This window comes from Phasianus colchicus, chromosome 1 (assembly GCF_987193195.1).
Source record: "Phasianus colchicus chromosome 1, bPhaCol1.hap1.1, whole genome shotgun sequence".
In the NCBI taxonomy this organism is placed as follows: domain Eukaryota; kingdom Metazoa; phylum Chordata; class Aves; order Galliformes; family Phasianidae; genus Phasianus; species Phasianus colchicus.
In genome coordinates this window covers 108,842,440-108,863,757 of record NC_143436.1, presented here as the reverse complement: position 1 = coordinate 108,863,757, position 21,318 = coordinate 108,842,440, and the positions used below count along the sequence as shown (strand labels likewise).

General features: G+C 41.4%; 1 protein-coding gene across 2 annotated transcripts in view; it reads right to left on the bottom strand.

Moving 5' to 3' along the window:
• The window catches only part of DYRK1A (dual specificity tyrosine phosphorylation regulated kinase 1A), an 84,528-nt gene extending 64,975 nt beyond the window's left edge, over positions 1-19,553 (bottom strand). The window contains exon 1 of one of the 2 annotated variants that reach the window (XM_031612590.2): positions 19,486-19,553. The gene's annotated coding sequence lies outside the window, so the exon portion shown is untranslated. Of the gene's footprint in view, positions 1-19,098; positions 19,286-19,485 lie in introns of those variants that run through there. The other variant, XM_090122556.1, reaches the window with a different exon arrangement.
• Between the last annotated feature and the right edge of the window lie 1,765 nt (positions 19,554-21,318).

Genomic DNA, 21,318 nt, shown 5'->3' with positions numbered 1-21,318 from the left:
CTTCGAAATAGAGTCATTTTAGTTAACAAGTTACTCATGAAATAAACAGTAGCATGTGACTGAAGTCATAATTCAAAGCAGAGTATCTATGAGGGCTATAAACTAGTTTAGCCCATTTAATTTGCTCTCAGAGTTGTGAAATGCTTCTCAGATATTTTTCCACGTATGTCCTCAAAAACATTGATCATTTCATTTACAAAAACTGTTTCTGCTCCTTGTAGTTGAGAAAATAACTTCAAAGCTAAAAAGTAAAACACATGCCACTACGTATTTTCATTCATCAGTTTAGAACTTTAGGTCTAAAATAAATGTCTCGAGACAATGTACTATTCCATTAACTTCCATTTTTTCTTGTCCTTCTGTTTACAAAACAGACTACCTACTTCTTAGAGACTTTGCCAGAGTGAAGCGCTCAGATGCATCAACTTCAGCTTAACCTATCCCAGAGCTGGAACAACAAGTAAATGTACTGAAATGCTTTTCTCTCTCAAGATCTGCATGAACTCAGACCCACAATATACAAACAAAAATATTACGATACATTCAACATAGTCCAGCTTTGAAAGTGAGCCATCGTTATCAAAACTCATGTGTTACTTGGTTTTGACATAATTTGTTCCTTGTTTTAACCTTTCTTTTTTTTTTTTCCTTTCTAAATCTGCCCTGAAGCATGAAAAACTCCCTATCATGCCCCAATATACATGTAACGGGATATGGAAATTAATTCATAGGTTATCATCATGTTCTAATAAACATTCCTGTAATAGAAATGGTTAAAAATAGAGACAAAGTAGAATAAGTACCGTAAAATCTTACTCAGACCACAACAAGCTCTGTTAAAAAATACTTTATATACTTAAGAAATTATCTGTACAGCATGTCTAAATGAAATAAGATCATTTCTCCTCTTCAACTGTAGCAGCACATAGTTTTTGACCTTAATTTCAAAGGCAATCTAAAGTTACACATTTCAAGTACATTTGTAACAACCTACATGTCAGTTGCCCCGATCTGATACAGTAAGACCTTCTGTCTTGAAGACCTCCAAAATATTTTACTACATGGAGATAGGCCCACCAATACAGTTTGAAATAAAAGCAGACAAACAAAGCAACTGTAGTTTTGTAAATAGAGAGTGCTTTTTTAAGACTTCGGTTAAGTGATTTGTTCAAGCAATATACAGGCTTGTGTGCTTTTTAAATACTCTTTAAACTTTATAAACGCACCATGGTATAACTGCTGGTCAACTGATCCCCATACAGCAGCTCCCATTGACAGCTGCAATGCCACAATCTAATTTTACCTTTCATTATCTCGGAGATTCAGACTGTATATGTATACATACAGCTAGGTGCTCTTTCTTCAGATGTTCGCTACACGCCTTGATCTTAAAACAGACTTTATCTCGAGTCCCTGCATCTTGGTATCACATTTCTGATAGAAAAGTGATAATAAAGAATTAGTGCTGATATACTTTCCACTTTAATACAATATTTACCTTCTCAAGTTCCAGTTTAGGGTGGAAAATTGAAGCTTGTATATTTTTGCCTTATATAACAAGAAGCTAAATGAAAATATTTAATTCTCAAACATGTGAATTTTCCTTAATGTATCTGTCAAACTTCATCCATTTAAACAAATTTTCCCATGGATGCTTGCTCAGGCATGTTTCTGAGACACTTTAACTAAAAGAAATAGAAAAATTAAAAATACATTTTACCCGTTCTGGAAGTCCCACAGAACTCTATGTAAAACTCTAAAACAAATTTCTAGCACTTAAAAATCAGTCAACAAGTTATACATATCTTAAGCCTTCTCAACAAGGCTACAGTCCACACCATCATTCTGATGGCAAATTCATTAGTGATTGTGAGAAGGAGCACAACAACCATTATTTAGAGCACACTTAGTTAAGAAGGCCGACATTAGATGAGAGGCCAGCCTCAGCTCTTAACTTTCTCTCTTTTTTCATTTCTTTTTATCTTCTCTCGGGGAAATAAACAAGACAGCCTGTCTTATCATCAGAGTGATGATTTCTATGCAGGACAAGCTCTGAAGCTTCACATTTATATTAAAAAAGTTGAACTCAGTATTGCACGAACAAGGTTGACACTGCCTCTCCACAAGGAGGGCAGGGGCTGATTAACAGGTTAATAGAAACCGAAGCAGTTTGGATTCACAAACACAAAAGTAACTTTAAAGACTTTCTTAAAAAAGGTGAAGGATATCTTATTTCTTTTTGCACAACTCAATCTCAGCACCTTACTGTTCTTTCTATGAATCCCAAGAATAGTACTGAAACAAAACCTGAAACAGTCATTTTGCTTTTCTCCTCCATTCACTAAAGTCAAAGAACTTGAAGTTATATTAAGTTTGTGGACAACACTACACTGGGAGGAACTGCTGACTCCCTCAAGGGTAGAGAAGCCCTGCAGAGAGATCTCAACAGGCCAGAGGGCTGAGCAATTACCACCAGGATGAAGTTTAACAAGAGCAAGCACCTGTGACAGGGAAACCCTGGATCTATGTACAGACTGGGGAACAAGAGATTGGAGAAACAATCTGGGGGGTTCCGGTTGGTGGCAAGTTGAACATGAGTTAACAGTGTGGAAGCCAAAAGGGCCAACAAAAAGTCAGTGAAAAGGAAAGAGCACCGTGGTCAGGATGAAGAGGTGTCCCACTCTGCTCTGCACTGTGCCTCGAGCCCTGCGTGCAGTTTGTGTGCCAAAATAAAATAAGGACATAAAACCATTAGAGATTGTCCAAAGCAGGGCTACAAAGCTGGGGAAGGCTCTGAGGACCAGGTGTGTGAGGAGCAGCTGAGGCCCCTCACTGTGCTCAGCCCAGAGCAGAGGAGCTGAGGGGAGGCCTGATGGCGGCTGCAGCTCCTCACAGGGAGCGGAGGGGCAGCGCTGAGCTCTGCTCTGTGTGACAGCGACAGGGCCCGAGGGAACGGCATGGAGCTGTGTCAGGGGAGGGCAGCTGGGAGCGAGGGAAAGGGTCTGCACCACACGGCGGTGGGAGTGGAACGGGCTGCACAGGGCTGTGGGCACAGCCCCCTGTGCTGGAGTTCAAGGAGAGTTTGGACAATGCTCTCAGAAGTAGGGTTTGAATTTCGGGTGGTGCTGTGTGGAGGCCAGAGCTGGACTTGATGATCTTTGTGGATTCCTTCCAAATTGGGATATTCTACGATTCTAAAAAGAGGGGGAATCCATTTTTTCCAAAACTACACATACCATGACTGCTCCTTCAGCTCTAGCTTGGAAATCTGAAAACAAGTTCCATCACCTGCAAGTCACGACAGTACAGACAAACCATATTTAAAAATCTTTTTCAATACGCTTTCAAATAGCAGTTGAAATGAAGTTCAATAGCTTTGAAAATAAATTAACAGCGGTCAAGCTAAGGCTCTATAGCAACCAGATGCATTCAAAAATTATAATGAATAAATTGAGTTATTTCATTAAAGTAAGAATTCTTAAGTTGCAGTTCCACAAAAGCCAAAGCTGATTTAGATTTGATGGTTACATTCACATCCACACCCTCCCTGTCCTCAGCCATTCAGTGCAGGCCCACCTCTTGCACCACTTCTGGCACCTGCCCCAGCCTTGTTGAGTCATTTCCGCAATTTAGCATGATGTAGAATAGTCACCTTTCTTGATAAGTTTCCTGCTGACTCTACACACACCAGAGCCTGAACTTTCAGCTTAAAAATCTACACAGCAAATAAAAACCTAACAGACATCTTTAGCATATGCAAACAGCTAATACACTTATACTCTGCATACTAATACTTGATCGGGGAAAACTTTATTTGCATTTTTGCATCAAGCCTCTGATGTTCTGAACCTTTGAAACTGACAGATCATAAGTCAGGACCACAAGTCAGATGCTTGGTAGGGGATGCGAGCAGTCAAGCTGTAGAACTGAGCTGGGATATGGGTATTCTATCACAGAGGGAGAACATCATCACTGTAGGTGGTGTGTGATACAAAACAGAACCGTGACCCTTGCCCAAAAAGCTCATCGTATAAACAAATCAAGTTTGTGCACGAAAAAGCAAAAGTGGGGAGTTCACTAACTTCATCTGTCTGTAACTACATTCACTGCATACACTGTGAATACAGTACAGGAGAAGTAAAGAACAGGTTAGGTAAAACATTTCAGATAGTACTTGCCAAATTGCCACAAATCAGCTTGAAAACCATAGTAAACAGCTAGTTGATATCAATAGTTACAGACCCTACCTCTACTTCAAGAACACAAAGTGATATGTTTACTGTCTTTTCTATATATAGTTCGTGTCTGTCATAATAGTCTACATAAATAAACTTGAAGAAATAAATTTAATCACGCATGCCAACCACAAACTTCTCTGATAGCGAAATGAGAAGAAAAGAAGAAAGACTTAATCACACAGCATCCATACGACTCAGCTTTTGGTGTTCCAGCCTAAATACCTACAAAGTCATCCACAATATGCCCTAAGTTCTAACTCAGGTTCAGTTTGACCAACAGCCATTCAGTGCAGGCAACAGTAAAGGAGAATTCTAAAGCAAAATTGCTTCTATTTTGGATTTTGGAACGTTATTCCCACCATACTAGAGATACCAAGTTAGAGAAGCTAAAAAAAATCCTGTTTCCAGAACCGAAGATGCCTTTAGCATAAACACCACAGCGTCTATTTCTTACAAACTGTACCTCACACATCCACTCAAATACACAAATTCAAAAAATATCAGAGTACTTGTAATTTTGCCATATAAATTAACAAACACAAAAACATATGATTTATCAAAGTCCTTCAGAAAATTAATTTTACTATAAAAATTACTTAGCATTAAAGCTCTTAGCAAATAACTGACAGGTAAGTTGCAAATACTCACTTTCTACCCACACTCTCTACATTTTATTCACATGTTATTCAGCAGTCCTAACTTGGTGGTTGTCCTCTGTTTGCATAATTCACATAATATCTTTGCACAATAAAAACATTATCCAGGAGCCATTTCCTATAAAAGGCATAAGCGTTGCTTATTAATTATTATTTATTAATTTTTCTTTTTTCCTCTTCTTTTAAGGTAGATGAGCACACTAGTCACTGGATTGGATAGTCATGTTTCCTTTTCTTGCCCTGTTCCACGATTCTTTGATTCTTTCTCGTACAACAGCACAGATTAAATGGGTCCTGCAGACAGTCAGCAAGAACATATGAAACATCACGTGCTTACATGTTCTCACTAGAAGCAAAAAATGAGCTTGTATTCTTTTTGCATGAAGAACATGCTAAAGGGAATAGTTCATGCATGCTCCCTTACAACTGAGGTCTCAATGCTCTCTGCACGCCTCCTGTTTAAACACCCTCAGTTTTAAACAATTCTCACAGATTTCTAAAATAGCTCAGATGCCTAACTCCAGAACAAAGTTATGAGACGGAACTAATTCTGTCACAGGCATCTTAAAGAAGAACACCATTTACAAAATAGCTCTTAAATCAGAAGGGATATCTTCCAGTGATAGCTTGGACAGTTTCTCAAAGAGTGTATGAGCTATTAATGCTCTATCTTGGAAAACACAGCATTGGGTGCTTAGAGCACAATTTCAGATCTACAGGTGAAATTATGACTTTCAGCTGAGACGATCCAACAGGCTGCCAGCAGCAGGGAGGGCAGCCCCTCTCCCTCTTTCTCAGGCACACAGTTGTGTCCCCTATTCCTTGTGAAAGCTTCACTGTTTATTCACACTACGATAAAACAAGATAACACAACAATCCAACCAAAAACTCTTCACATCTTCGTCAGGTTCATTTCCTGCTCTGGTTCAGCAAGGGGCAAGAAAAACTTAAAGCTAGAACAAAAGGTGGAACAGGCCTTCCTGCAGCAAAAAAAGTGTTAGTTCAGTTTATTCCCCATTACCTAACTTCACACAAGTGCATGGCTTCACAAGCTGACGAAACTCAAGGATCCTACTCAAAAGAAAGGCCCACGTCACAGGCAAGACTTGTCTTCCTGGCACTCCTCCACCTCATGATGAAACAGCTTAGGTAGCTAAACTAGCAGTAAAGTTCTTACCTTTGTTTATATCATTAGGCTGTTGCACTTAGCTTCTAAAACTAGTCCGGCATGAAAAAGTAAAGCAAAGGTGCCAACAAAGAGCAAGCAAGGGAAAAAGCAGACACAGTTGCTTTCAATCTAATTTAGACTGCTGTCAAATCAGCTCCATCATATAACCTATCCTAACTTCTGTTTGCTGGTTCTCCTTAACATCCAGGCACCAAAGAGATAGGTGTTGCCTCCAAATCCATCAGAGGATGTAGCTGAATTTCCCCTCTCTCCAAAGTCAACTTTGAAAGTAGGAAGTTACCTCATGAGTGTGATACATGAGTTACAGTAATCTCCCATGCCTTAAACATCATAAGGCTCTCCAAAACTGTGGTAAAAAGAAGGCTAAGTAAAGCAACAAAAAAATGCACAAATGGGTTTTCCCTTCTTTGTTCCTTCAGAGTAATGAATAAATAAAGATGAATAAATAAATGATTCCAGTTTTACCTCACATCATTCACTCCATAACTACAGACCCATTTATTAGAATAAAGACCACTGCCACCTCCAAATTTTAAGAAAATACTCATCATACTAAAAATTATTTTCAACTTAACATAATTCAGTATGGTTAAATTCCATCTGCAGTTCTTTTACCATGGCCTTATTCCCCAGTTAAGGAATCACTGACCTAGAAAACTCTCATTGAGGAAGGAGATGAATTAACAAACTTCAGTAAATTGTCACGTAATCTACTGGTGAGGTCAAAATACTTATTTTTCAGATTTAAAAATCTGAGGTCTCATTTTATTCTTTTGTTGTAGCCTCCATCCCTCCCATTAAACATAGGTTTGATATATCCAAAGGATACACTATACTATATAGGTTACAGGCAGCAAATGCTTGGTGAATTTTCACTGATGCAGTAGGCCTTAAGAAGAATTTAAACACCCCATTCAAGTAACATATGCACATGTATGTGGATGCATGCCCATGGAAAGAAAAGCCAGTACAGACAACGGGTACGCATCAACTAACAAAAACTTTACTGGGCTACATTTATTATAGACATTTCATCTAATATTCATGGTAGTCCATGTCCCTATAAAATATGATTGCAGGTAGCTCACTGGAGACTCCAGAATGTTTGCTAGGGCAGATATCAACCATCATTAAGCTCAGAGCATTATAATCTAATTAAACTGTCCTCAATTTCAGCCAGCAATTCCTCACCAAGCCCTCACCTTTCAGTCAAGCTATGGAATACCCCCAAAAAAGACCTAATAATTTAAAAGTTTTCAAATATCAAGAAACTCGAATTGCCAATTAGCATTAAAACAGTATTATTTCCTGCCTAGTCATATTAAAAACAAGGAGTTTCTAGCATGGAGAATGTTTTCTAGCAAAAGTTGCAGTGACCTCACCATAAGACAGCAACTTCTCTCCCTTCCTCTCTTCCCCCCTCTCTCTCATTCTCCCACTCACTCTTCCTCTTCTCCTCTCTCAACTCACAACAAATGTCAGAGTTTGCTTTTGCTCAGATGACAGCAAAAGAAGGCTGAAGTCAAGGATGAAGGAGCACACAGGAGGGCCATGGGGGGCATTCTGCCCACATTCCTCCCTTTCCCAATCCTTACTGCTCTAATGCCAACTGATCCAGAAGAAAACCAACTTCAATCAGGCCTGCTAACTTGGTTTCACAAACAAGTACGCAAATTATTTGAATAAGTATATAAAATTTTAGTATAATAAGGGTTTAAAGAATTCAGAAACTTATAGTTTTTTAATATCTTGTTAAATTATTGACCTGAAAATACAGACCAAGCTTAGTCTGTCAACTTGAGACAATGTTGTTTTGAATCCCTTTTTTGGTGAGGTCGCTTATGAAGATGATGTATGGAATTTATTTTTTAATGTTCTTTGATAGCAGTCAAAAAATAAAAGTAAAAAAAAAAAACAAAAAAAACAACAAAAAAACAACAAAAAACCTCTCATTGATATAAAAGTCCAGAAAAATTCTCACAGGCCCTCCAGATGAAACGTGTAAATTCCAAGTGCCAAATAGAAGTTGTTGAAACTTTGAGATTATTGATGGCGATATTTGGGAACTCCAACAGTTCCAGCAACCAAATACTGAGCAGAAACTGATGAAGCTAATGCTCTCCATGACACTAAAACTGATAAAATGATCCATTTATGTAACTCTAAAAGAAATACTAAGATTTTACATCATTCTGATGATTTAATAGTATCTCCACAAATGTCAGAAATTGCAAACATTTTGTCCAGTTCGCTGAAGCACAAAGATGGACAAAGCAGGAAGCTCTGAAATGCAGAATAATAAACCCAAAGGAATTCCAGGAAAATTAGAAATAAGGTTTTATGAAAAGTGCAATGGATTGCTGAAGAAGAAAGGCGGATGTCGGTCATTCAACACTGAGGTATCTAAATCATTGTTTGACAGAGGCCTCATCTAATCCCAGAAACAGAGCAATGTCATGTTGCTTATCTTATGCAAGACGTCTTCTGCCATGACAAAAACATGCATAAAACAAGCATAAGGAACTCAGTTTACTGAAAAGTAGACTGGAACCAAAACCAAGAGCAGAACAGAAAATGGATGGGGTTAAAAAAAAGACAAACAAATCACTGAAGAGGCATAACAGCTATGAGTAACACTTTTATTTATTAACCAAGTAGGAACCAAACTAGCATTTCCAAAGGCAACTATTGTAATCCAGAGTAGTGTTTGCTTATTAGCATGTACATCCTGATAGCAGGCTGCTTTCTACCCTGACTTACAGCAATTGCCCTAACAAAACAAACATCTGCAAGCTCAGAGAGTTTAAGTGCTTCCTCATGTAAGAATGCAAAAGTTACGATGTTGTACACCAGAGTACAGAAAGCATGCCTTGTATACAGCAGACTTCAGGTCCAGTCCACCTAAGAAAAGCAAAGGAGATGGGAAGAAATTTTTTCCCCCATTATGAAGAACTATATTATCTGATCCTCCACGTTTCTATTTGAATTAACTTCAGATTATTAAGGTGCAGATGAAATCACAGCTCAGATATTAAGGAATCAATACTCTTACCTATTTTCTCAACTAGCAGGTAAATGGTTAGTGACAAAATTTCAATAACTCAAACAAGAATATCAAAAATCTGAATACACAGAGTAAAATAACAGAATAACCCCAGCAGCTTGGGGTCATGTATTTAAGAGGACAAGCAAGCAATGGAATTTCCAAAGGAACTGTTTGTTTGATTACATAATCAGAACCTTTTATAACATCAAGAGAAACATTTTTTCATGTCTCCAATGTATAGTGGAAGCAAAAAACCTAGGCTTTTTTACTCCTCAATTTCCCTTCGATATCAGTAAATTAGGCTCATACTCTATACAGAGAGCTGAAAATATAAATTTTACTAGAACATCAACTTCAGAAACTTCAGTTCATTTTTCAACTTGTCCAAGCAGGAACAATCCATATTTTGTGTGCACATACCTATTATATGGCAGTACAGAATTCAAGTAAAAAATTTGAAAGGGTGTGAGATTGAGAAGAAATCAATATGCTGCAACGCTCTGTGATAATATTTGGAAAATAAATAAAACTAAAAACTTTCAGTTTCTCAGAAGTTTTTCTTTAAAACTGAAGCATTACTTCCTTTCCAAAGCATCGTTCTCACAAGAAACAAGTGAAAACAAAAGGAAAAGGGAAAGCAAGAAGGATGAGAGAACAGAGTGAGCAAGAAAAAGAGGACCTTGAGAGAGGTGCTAAAAAAGGATGCAAGACAATAAGGGCACAAGCACAAGTCAGAAAAGAAAAAGGACTAAGTGAGAGGGAGAAAGATTCTGAGTAAGAGTAGAAGCAAAAAAGACTGCCAGAAAACAGCTGAAATAACAATGTAGTTAGAAGAGTTAGAGCAAGAACTTGTTATCAAGAAAGGCTGTTAGTTGCCATGCATGCTAGAGCACACGCAAGAAGGACAGCATCAGAGTGGGAATATGCACGTCAGTTTGAGATAGCAAGAGAAAGTTGGAGAGGAAGAGTGCAAAAGAAGTGGGGCGGGGAGGGCGGGGAGCGTGCATGTGTGTGTGTCTGTCTGTCTGAGCAGTGATTTACTACAGGAGGGGTGGCAAAAATTCCTCAGAACGATGTTCTCCAATTAAGTAACAGAGCTATCAAAGCCAGTTAACCAACCCCTGCCACTCTTCGGCACCCTGCTCCTGTCCACCCACACAACCCGTTCCATTATCTTGTCAAGTGTCTCAGCAGCAGCACAGTATACTGGGCCTAGGAACCGATCTGACTGAAAAGTAACCTGATTCTCCACCCCCACACACACCCAAATGTTATATATATATATAAAATTATGTATTTCAGCCAACTCTGTTTCCAAGTCTGATTCACTGGTTGGTCTTACAAACAGCTGTGCCAACACAAAGCAGGTGGGAACAAGCAGCCAAAGAGAGAGAGGAAGGGAACTGAAGAGAGGGGGAACTGCTTAAGCTGCAGTTGCCTTCAGAGAATTGCTTGTTGCACACTTTGCCTCAGAAACTACTCTCAATAATCTAACCCAAAGTGTTTCAGTGGCAGTACATATTATAGCAGGATCAGTTTGCTAATACTTATGCCGTAAAAACAACACATATTGCACCATCAGATTTAAGTACTTTTTGTGTCCCACAGTCCTTCTAAATGAAATATTAAAACAAAAAGATGTGTTTTTCATAGTTTTGCTTCTTTATCTGTTATTTCAGATTTGGTATAGGTTTCATTGAGGAAGAGCAAGGTAGGAGAGGAAAGTGGGAGATAATCAATATTGCCTGTGTTTTCCTCTGGATGTACTGTTCTTCATGGTGCTGCTCTTCAGCATCCTCTGAACACTGAAATAATGCACCAGTGTACTGTCTTGTTCCATGCCAGAAGATTCAACTGATCTAGATGAGAAAGAGATAATTAAGCATTCCTGAACTTTGCCCAAATTTACAGTATAGTACCAAAAGACCAGTAGTTTCAATCTTCATCAGCTTCTGTCATTTGATTCCTCCTCTCTGCCACCACTAAGCAATACCCCAAGGCATTGTGACAAGTCTGCTCAGCTGAAACTAGAACAGGTTATTACTGTGGAAGAGTCATGATTAAGACACACAGCCAACTCTGCCTCCCAAAAGCCAACCAAACCAGAGCATACAGAAGCATGGTTTACACAACTATTATACACTTGCACAAGTCACACACCGTTCTCCAAACTGTTCACTCTCAAGCAGCTCACCCACAAGACCAAGAACTCACTCCTGTCAGGGGCATTAGTAACCTGTTAGGTCAAGTAACAGAGGTGGCATATTCCCATTATAAAAACCGTGCAAATACCACGTATGTCTCTTTCTCCTATGTGAAAGAAGTTCCATAAGTTTCATAAAATCAAAGACTAAGAAGTTAGATGTTTAAATTAAGGTGAGCATAATACTCAGCTCTGTCTGATTTTGCAATTCATTCTACTTTCACAGTCAAATGCTGTTGTGTTCACTGAACAGACAGACATGAGGAGAGTGGCACACAGAAAACAGTGTCACACGGTACGTGCCAGCTATACAGTAAATGATACTATTACTGAAACACTCCACCGGTTCTTCCAGAAATTGAAGGATGTGTACCAAATAGGGCAAGAGACTGAAAGTGAAATCAATTTAATTATTTTTCTTAAAACACACAACCTCCTTTCAAGAAAAAAAAAAAAAAAAAAAAAGAGTTCCAACTCTAATGCTCTCAAATTTCCCAACAAACCCTAAGTTCCAGGAGCAGACCACTATCTGGAAATGCTGAGTCACACTCCAGCCTTAAGAGACTGCTTCTGTGAGTTACAAAGCACTCAGAATATAAACTCAAGACAAATGCAACTGTAACTACTTAGCATCCTGCTATTAAGACATAAGATGCCTCAACTCCTAACCTCAGCTCCACCCTTTGCATCACTGTGTAACTTTGGGCAAGTCATTTTACCTTCATTTTGTTTTCATTTCCCTTGCTAAAAAAAATACCTGTTAGTAAGCTGCTCCTGTTAGCAAGGCAAAAATTGCTTTCCGTATAAGCAAGACATACAAAGAAACAAAAAGTTGAAGGTTTTCCTTGCATCAACTTTGGTATTAATTTTTCTGTGTATTAGATCCTAATTACTTAAGAAACATCTCTTCCACATGATGCTAAAAAAGTCTGAATGAAACAAGAATGAATCAAGACACTAAAAGGAAGCAGACCTCCCATTTTTGTCACTGAGTTTTTGACACGGATTGGGAATCTTTATGGAAACAGTTGAGCCAAAGACAGCTCCACAGATGTTTGCACAATTAAAATATAAGGAGAAATACCATGATTGCAACATGTGGGATACAATACATGCCTGTTTCCTCAAATGCACAAAGAACCTGGCGCTGCCACAGTGAAAGCTTGTAGGTTCTATGATACCTATAATGACTAACCCATAACTTAGAAATTATATTCTGAGCCCAATGTACGCTTGCTAAAAATGCAACTTGAGCTCATCGTCTTGCCTCATACCACAGATCTCAAGTTGTTTTGTTTCATGCAAACAAAATTTTCCTCTAACATATGAAGATTAAAGTTAAGATCAAAGAAGTAGCTGTAGTCCAGAGAAAGAGAATGAAAGCAAAGCATATAAAGAAGTGCATATAGGAAAATATCAAGGACAAACTTTTCGTATACAGAAATCTAAAATTTAAACTCTTCACTCATATTCAAACTCTTGAATAGGAATAATTACATTATTCTCACATTTCTATGAAGTCTGGTAGGAACTACAATATTCAAGATCTTAAGAAAAGAGCGAAGCCAACAGTACTGGTAAAATAGTTTCAGCTATATAGGCCTAAAAAGATACTTTTGAAGGAAAAAATCAAGTTGTGACAAAGGTATATAAAATGATAAATAACGCAAGGAAGGTCAATTAAGTCCACTCTTCCATAAGAGATTTATCTCCTTAGATGTATATCAAATAAGCATCAAGGAAGTTGGAGAACTTTTTCTTTCCATCTGCTACTTAAATAAAAGCCACGCACCCTACAAATTCTTAGTTTATAGGAAAACAAATCACAGACAGATCACTGATCTTCTCCAATACCGCTAAGTGCAAAGCACCACAAGTATACAGTGATGGTTTCAGAAGACCTGTTACAAATACATACATACATCCCTTTCCCTCACATGCAGAACACCAAGATGAATGTTCATATATATGACTATCTACATTTTACCTTCGTATTTCACTTCCATGTGATCAGCAGCAAAACTGAAAGAGACATATTTTAAAATACTTCAGTTGACTTAGAAGAGCAATTTCTTAAATATAAATTTTGCAAAATAGATAATGATTTCCAAACACAGTACTTGAAACCTGTGAACTGAAGGATGACTTTTTGTGAGCTTGACTGGCTGATGTAACTCCATAGAGATGCATATATGAAGGTTCTGATGGGCAAAAAAACTGGAAGTTGACTCAAATGCTAAAATATGGAGTCCGCAAAACACAACTGTGTCAAATACACAAGGGAAAATAGCATTTAACAAACCTTACAAAGCCAGAAAAGAAACCCTCTTATAAGGGCATCAGACATCATTCATGATTTCCACTCACACCTCCAGGTTATTAAAACCTAGACCATCATTAAACTTTTGTACAACAGCAGCAGACTATCAACCTGCAATCACTCCCAGCCTTCTGTATTTGCATGAAGAAACAGTGACCAAACCACAAACGCATACATTTGCACAGCACCATAATCAAAATGCCACACAGAAGAACGTCGGGAACGAACAGGTATGTCTCTTCAAGTCACGAAATCAAACGAAGAAAGAAGTAATATTAACTTTATGTACAAAACAAAATTGAAATCTGATCCCAGCAAAGGTCTCCAAGTAGTACAACAATGCAAAACCAAGCAGCTTTAACTATGCTTATGCTACAACATTCTACCATAGTTTTTAACACAGTATCACATGTACTTTTTCCAGCCAGCCTTTAATGTAAATGCATCATTTATGACGCTGTCTCTAGCAGACGCAGCTCACAGAAGACGTTACTCACTTAGAAAGTAGGCTTGTAACACACAGTGTATATTAAAAACTATAAGCCATCAGGGAAAGTTTGAGGAGATGTAAGGGTCATTCAGTATGAAACTGCACTAACCGCACTGTGAAGTGCCCCCTCCCCAGACCTGCACCTACCAGCACATTTGATTTGGGAGGAAAAAAAAAAAGTGTGGTAAGTGTGTAGCCTTAGCATACACAGAACTTGACTTGAGCAAAAACCTGACTTGAGTGGGAAGACACAGACAGATAGACAAACATGTTGATGCTCAACATTTGTGGTAACGCTCATTTTCCTGCATAAGGCCTGCCATAAAAATCCCAGCTTCTGAAGGCACTCTGTGACACTGACAGGAAAGTCACCCTAAACACAAAAAACACAGGACTTATGAACAACATACACTCAACTGTGTTATCCCAGAAGCATAACCTACTATTTGTAGGATGTAATCTTTACAGAAAGGGAATCTCCCAAGATCTTCCAGCAACAATCACTTCTTGCAACATTAGCAAAGACATCAATACATTTTAAACACTAACTTGCAATTTTTGGCAGACCATTAAATTAATGCCTCCCTATCCACAAATTAGAAAGAATAACAGAAAGAAATCAGAACCAGACATGATCCAGGAGAGTTACTAAGAGCTTTCCAGATCAATTGGATTTTGAAGGAGAGTGCATTAAAAACTTATTTGCCTGCAATCAAACACACCCCCTACATATAATGCATTTATAAATCTTGTAAAAATCGTATTTTAAAATGAGAATATATGCGGTTATGTATTTATAAGGCAATGCTATTTCTTCTGCAAAGGAAGCGGATGCCCTCTGCTCCGATGGGCTCCTCAGCACAGATCCACTGGCAAAGAGAATCAAAAGCAATCAGTAATTTACATAGTTCACTGTAACACAAACGAAGACTTGAGCACACAGAAATGAACAGGATTCCAAAACGACATCCTGTGTTTGAAGCCAAAAAGCCAAACACTGATGAGCAATAGGTTTTCAGGTCATTAGGATTTAAAGGTTTCTTTTAAAAAGTTTACAGACATGTTGGACTTAATCACTAAAATATATTGACTTCTGCTTATGCCAGCTGTCATTGTACTAGTTGAATTTTTTGAGTAACTCATCAAAATTCACCCAAAACGTTTTCAACTATGTTTTGAAAGAATAACTCTGCCATCAGAAACCAATTTGTACATTTCCATTACTCTTGTTTCACTATCCAAACAGTTATTAAAGCGACAGAGGAAACTTTTCAACACATAGACATATTAATACATTATTAACCTTCCCTTTAACAGACTCAAAACTCAGTTTACCTTTATTTGCCTCAGGGGAAATAGGAAAAAAAAAAAAAAAGAAAAATAGAGAGCTTTCAAACTTTATGTAACGCATAAATTGAAAGCTTAGTTTCTCACAGCTGGAACAAAAACACTGACACTCAACAAAGTTGATTTCACTTTCAGTTACACAGTTTCGCTTTCGGGTACCAAGTGCTACAGATCCTAGAAACAATGCAAGGAGTCTGCTAACCAGTAAGTGCTAGCTTATGCTATTTTAATTACAAAAACATTTTCACTGCTTTTGAATTTAAGAAATGCTATATTCACAGATGAAATTAAACTGATTATGTCTGTCACACAAGTCAACTGAAGTAGCTACTACCTAGACTTCATAGGCTCCACAGTATTTATATTGCATGGGCTTAGGAAAGCTGACTGGGAACTATCTTGTGCATCTGCCAAGCCCTCGAGGGGAAGGGAAGGGAAGGGAAGGGAAGGGAAGGGAAGGGAAGGGAAGGGAAGGGAAGGGAAGGGAAGGGAAGGGAAGGGAAGGGAAGGGAAGGGAAGGGAAGGGAAGGGAAGGGAAGGGAAGGGAAGGGAAGGGAAGGGAAGGGAGCTAAAATCCAAATACAGCTGAGGTAGATATGTGCTGAAGACCCATCCTAAAGTAAAAAATACATTTGTACTAGCAAAATGCAATTGAGGTATTTTTTTCATATGTTTGATGAAACAGAATCAAAAGCAGAATTTTATCTTTATTCCACACAAAGAGAAAAGACAGTCTAGGGATATCAATTACAAATTGTTAGACAACTGGTGATTGGGTCACTACAATTCTATAAGCATACTGAGTCACCTCATAGAGATTACTGATTAACTGTACATATCAAATACATCTTTCTGGAAATAATAATTGTTTCTAAAGATTTTTTTCCTCCCAGTGTTTCTAAAATATTAATGGGCCATAATTCCCACAACTTCCCTCTTCTTCCCTCTTGAAGGACCCACCAATGTGAGGAAGGAAAATGAGAGCATTCCTCTTTGCAAAATATTCTTGACTTTCTTCACCAACCTTGAGTTTACAAGGAAAGATGTGTTTGTTCAGAAAGGTTTTGGTCATTTTAAATGCTCTCAGATCAAAAAAAAAGAAGTCTCACTAATCATACAAGTCTAGTTAGTGGAACGGTTACTACATATTAGGGGGAAAAAAAGTTTCTTAAACTCTTGCTAGAAAAGGAAAAGAAATGAAATTGTAAAGTAAGTTAACAAATAATCTATTGTATTCAGTTATAAAGACAAAAGCAACAATTCTCTGTAAATAATCCTATTCTACAACAAGATGATCTATTTACAAAAGGATTTCAGTAGTGATATGAGTCTTCCATGCTTCCATAAAACAAAGGTATCAGGAAAGCTTTTGATTTCACTTTAGAAAATAGTTGTCCAAATGGCATTAAAAATAACTGCAGAAAGACTAACCAAGAACATCAGCTGTAACAACTTTAATCCTGACTACAGGACTATGGGTTGGAAAGCACCTGAAATAAAGACACTTTAAAAGGAACACTGAATAGAGAATCTAATTATAGCAACAGAACTTGCTTCTTTGCTAAGAGTCCCCACCCATTTCAGTTCAGATAAAACTACAAAATGCCATCACAGCAAATAAGGGATAGTTTTTCGTGAGTTTTATTAACTGGTCTTCTTGCACACAACCACACAAGCAGGTGTTTCATACATATCAGCATAACTCATTCGGGACTTTCACACTTCGTAAAGCACTAACTAACCTATTTGAACTAAAATGACAAAAAACTCACAGTAAATTCATTAAGGCAAAGCCTAACAATACAGTTAACCCAGACCCCATTTCTTTCCAAGGCCCTACTGGAATCAAGATGTGACATACATGTTAGCAGTTATGTCCTAGTTAAAAGTGACTTTAAAACCTTAGTTATTACTTAATGCCAGTCATGTTTTTGTCCATTGCATAAACCATCCACCAGTGTGTTGGAAGTTATTTATGGTCATCACATGCTAACTTCTAGTCCATTCAAAGCCCACATGTTCTAAAAATTAACAAATTCCTGATTACTACATCCTTATTTTAGACAGGTAAGATTACACTATCCATAAATTGACACTGAAATAGAAAACATTTGGCTGCTATTAGGTAAAATTATCCTTGTTGCTGCTTCTCAGTAACTGTCCGACACCGGGGAAGGGATTCCAATGGCAATTTCCAAATTCACCTGAGTACTAATTCAGGAACTAAAATACGGTGACAAACTTACTTACCTATTGGCCTGGAAACAGTATTAAACTACCTTAATGTATGCATATGCAACAATTTGAGAGAAGGGACTGCAAGCTTTTTGTGATCGAAGAAGACCGCACTATTGGACAGCTCAGTCAAAAATGTTCAGAAAATATGACTGAAACTCAATAAGCTTCATAAACTTTGATACAATTTTTAATTCATAGAACAAATGTAAATCCAATATATGCACTCTACTTCAGACCATGACTGAAAAGGCTCTGGTTCTAAATATTTTGCATAAGCAAAAGACATTAAGAACAACCTACAGAAGTATCTACATATACACATACAGAGTTCATAAAATATGGGTATATCAGAGTTACAAATACTATCTCATATTAAAAGTTATTTTCAGTGTTATTATTCTAATTCTATAAAGCATAATTAATTTTCCAAAAATATCCAACCTACAGAGGTTGGGGGGAGTACTGATAAGGAGAAACAAGTTCTACCAAAACTTCTTCGGGCTATGTTATTCCAATGTGTAAGTTACATTCTGCTCAGTTACTCACAGATAATAAAGTATGACTACAAACAAAACACAAGTTTATTTATCCTCAGACATTATTGAGGAATCCTTCAGCTCTACCAATACAATGACCAAACAAGCTGTTAACTTATCCAGACCCCCCACAACGCTTAAAGCCATGTAAGAGCTACTGTGTGCACCTACTGGCAAAAGTTACCTGCACGCTCCCACTGGGACTAGGAGCAGTAGGTTGTCCAAAACATTCCTGTTGATCTATTTCATAGTTAGATATTCTGCCTTCGTTAATTTCAATTTTAAAGAACAATGAATGTTTATTTCCACCGATGACTGTGGAGTAACAGGAGAACTAAGTAACAGCAGCAATCTAGACACATGATCAAAGGACCCCTACATTGGCCTTTGGGCAGACTAAACTCTAAACTTCAAAGCTGACCGAAACTCAAAAATGCACCAATTTCGAAATTCCAAATGACAGCGCTTTTAATTGTGTTTTCTGATTTTGCGGCAACGGGAGGGAATACCACTCCGGAGAAAGAACCCCCTACACATCACAGGAGGTCTCCGGCACCTCCAGCAGCACAAAGCTCCATTCCTACCGGGCTGCAGCCAGCTGCTGACACCCCGCAGGTCCCCGTGCGCCGCTCAGCCGCCGCTCCCCACGCTCCCCAGCGCAGCCCGATGACAGCGGCCTCCCGCAGGCACTCCTGCCCCGGCCCCAACTCCCCCCGACCCCCGCAGAAGGTGCGGGCAGGGCCACCACAACAGGTGCCCGCCGCGCTGACGGCCCCGCTCCCGCCACCCTCCTCTCCCCGTTCCCAGGCCGGGCCGAGACCCCGCTCCCGCCCACCGCAGGGCGTTGCGCATCAGGGCGAGAAGAACCGGGCGAGCTCCCTTCCTTCATCCCCGTTCCCGGGGCCCGGCTCGCTCGCAGCCCGGCAGCCTCTCCCGGACACCGACGCGGAAAGGGCCGCAGAGGCCGCGGCCGCTGCCCAGGCCTGTCCCATTAGGGGGCGGCGGAGGGGAGGGCGGGGAGGAAGGGCAGCCCCAAGCCCGCAGCGGTTCCGCGCCCCGCCAGCGTCGGGCAGCGGCCCGTCGGGCCCCGCGCTCTCCCCGCCGCTTCTCTCTAAGATGGCAGCGGCGCTGCCCCCTGCGCTGCGCCCCCTTCGACCGCGCCGGGCCGGGAGGTGGCACCCGCCGGTCCCGCTGCGCAGCGCCCCGCCGCCGGCTCACTCACCGCGCGAGCCCCGCGCTCCGGCCCGGCTCCTCCCGGCGGCGGCCTCTCCTCTCCTCTCCTTTCCTCTCCTGCTGGCGCGGCGGGGAGAGCGAGGAGCGAGCGCTTCTTCTTCTTCCCCCGGCCTCGGCCCGGGGCCCCGGCGCGGCGGCGCCTCCCTCTTGCGCGCTCCGCAGTCCGTCCGGCCGCTCCGCCGCGCTCGGGCCCGCACGGCCGGCGGCGGTGCCGGTGCCGATCACAGGGTCTACCCGCTGCGCGCCTTCTTCTCCGGGCGGCGGGGAGAAGGAGGGGGGGCCCGGCCCGGCCCGGCGGGCGGATCCGCGGCGCTTCCTGGCCGGGCTGGATTTTCTATCGCTCACAAAATGGCGCGCGTTCCAAACCTGCGCAGCGCCCGGCGGCGGCAACGGCGGGGCCCGGCCTCGCCTCGTCTCGGTGAGGTGCGGCGGTCGACGGCGGCCTGAGCCCCGGCCTGGCAGCGCGGGGACAGCGGCGGGCGGGCGGCGAGAGCGGGCGGGGGGAGGGGGAAGAGGAGGAGGAGGAGGTGGTGGTGGAGAAGGAGGGGGTGGGGGGGAAGCGCAGCGCTGTACCGAGCCCCCGGGAACTCCTCGCTCCCTCCCTCCCCTGCCTGCCAGCCTCTACCTCCTCCCACCCCGCCCGCTCCTCCTTCTCCTCCCTCTCGGAGCGGCTCTGCGCCGGCACCGCTCCCTCACAGCGCGCCGCAGCGCGGGGTGAACCTCTGGCGGACCCTCAGGGACGAATTATTGCCCTTTTTGGATATGCGTGTATATATATTTATATATATTAATTTTATTTTTTTTTGAAGGTGTTCTTCGGATTTCTCGCCTTTCAGAGGGGAAGCGGGAAAGGGGAAAATAAAAAAAATAAAAAATAAATTAAAAGAAAACCACCACCACGGTTCGGGCGGGAAAGGGTTTTAGCTTTTTTCGGTTTTTTTTCTTTTGGGGGGTGGGGGGAGGGGTTGGAGGGGAAAAAAAAAAAAGGCGAACCGACAAAATGGCGGCGGGGCGAGCTCGTCGCTGTGGCAACTGTCCGTCAGGGCGCCCTGCTGCCCCACCCCGCCCGGGCGGGAGGGAGGGAGACGGCGCTGACGTGGGGAGGGAGAGAGCGGGCGACGGGTAAAAGGCGGGGCTGCCGTCGCCTGGCAACCGCTGCTTCCCCGCCCTCCCCCGGGCCTCGGTGACGTTGTGACGCTGGCCGTGCGGCCGCGGTGCTGCCGACCGGGATGGCTCCGGTTCGCCTGGCCGTGAGGTGGTGGCCGTCTGAGGGGTCGCAGCCCGCCACAACGGTGGCGCCTCCCCAGCCTGCAGGAGGCGCCGGCAGCGCGAAGGGGGCGCGGGTTGTGGCGCCCCCCGGCGGGTCGGGGTGGTGGGGCTCGGGCGGGCAGAGCTCGTTCCCGCTTAAAAAAAATACCTGTTCCTCTCACATAAAAGGCGCTGAGGAGCTGGCTCTGCCGTGCGCTTTTGTGAAGGGAGTCACGGGTTCCTGAGGGAAGGCTGCTTCACAGAATCGCAGAATGGCCAGGGTTGGAAGGGACCTCAAGGATCATGAATCCCCAACCTCCCTGCCACATGCAGAGCCACCAGCCTCCCCATTTAATGCTTCCCTATGGGCTGTTGCACACAGCCGCCCTAAACATGCACTGGGGTTTGGTTTGTTGGTTATTTGTTTGTTTCTGGAATGCTCACAAAGATCAGAAAGTAGAGGATGGCCTATACATTTTAGGTCTAACCTGTGGTTTTTTTTAGCTTTCAGGCAGCCTCCTTGAGAAAATGAGGGCACGTTGCTGATACCTGTTCCCTTAGCTTTTATTTCCAC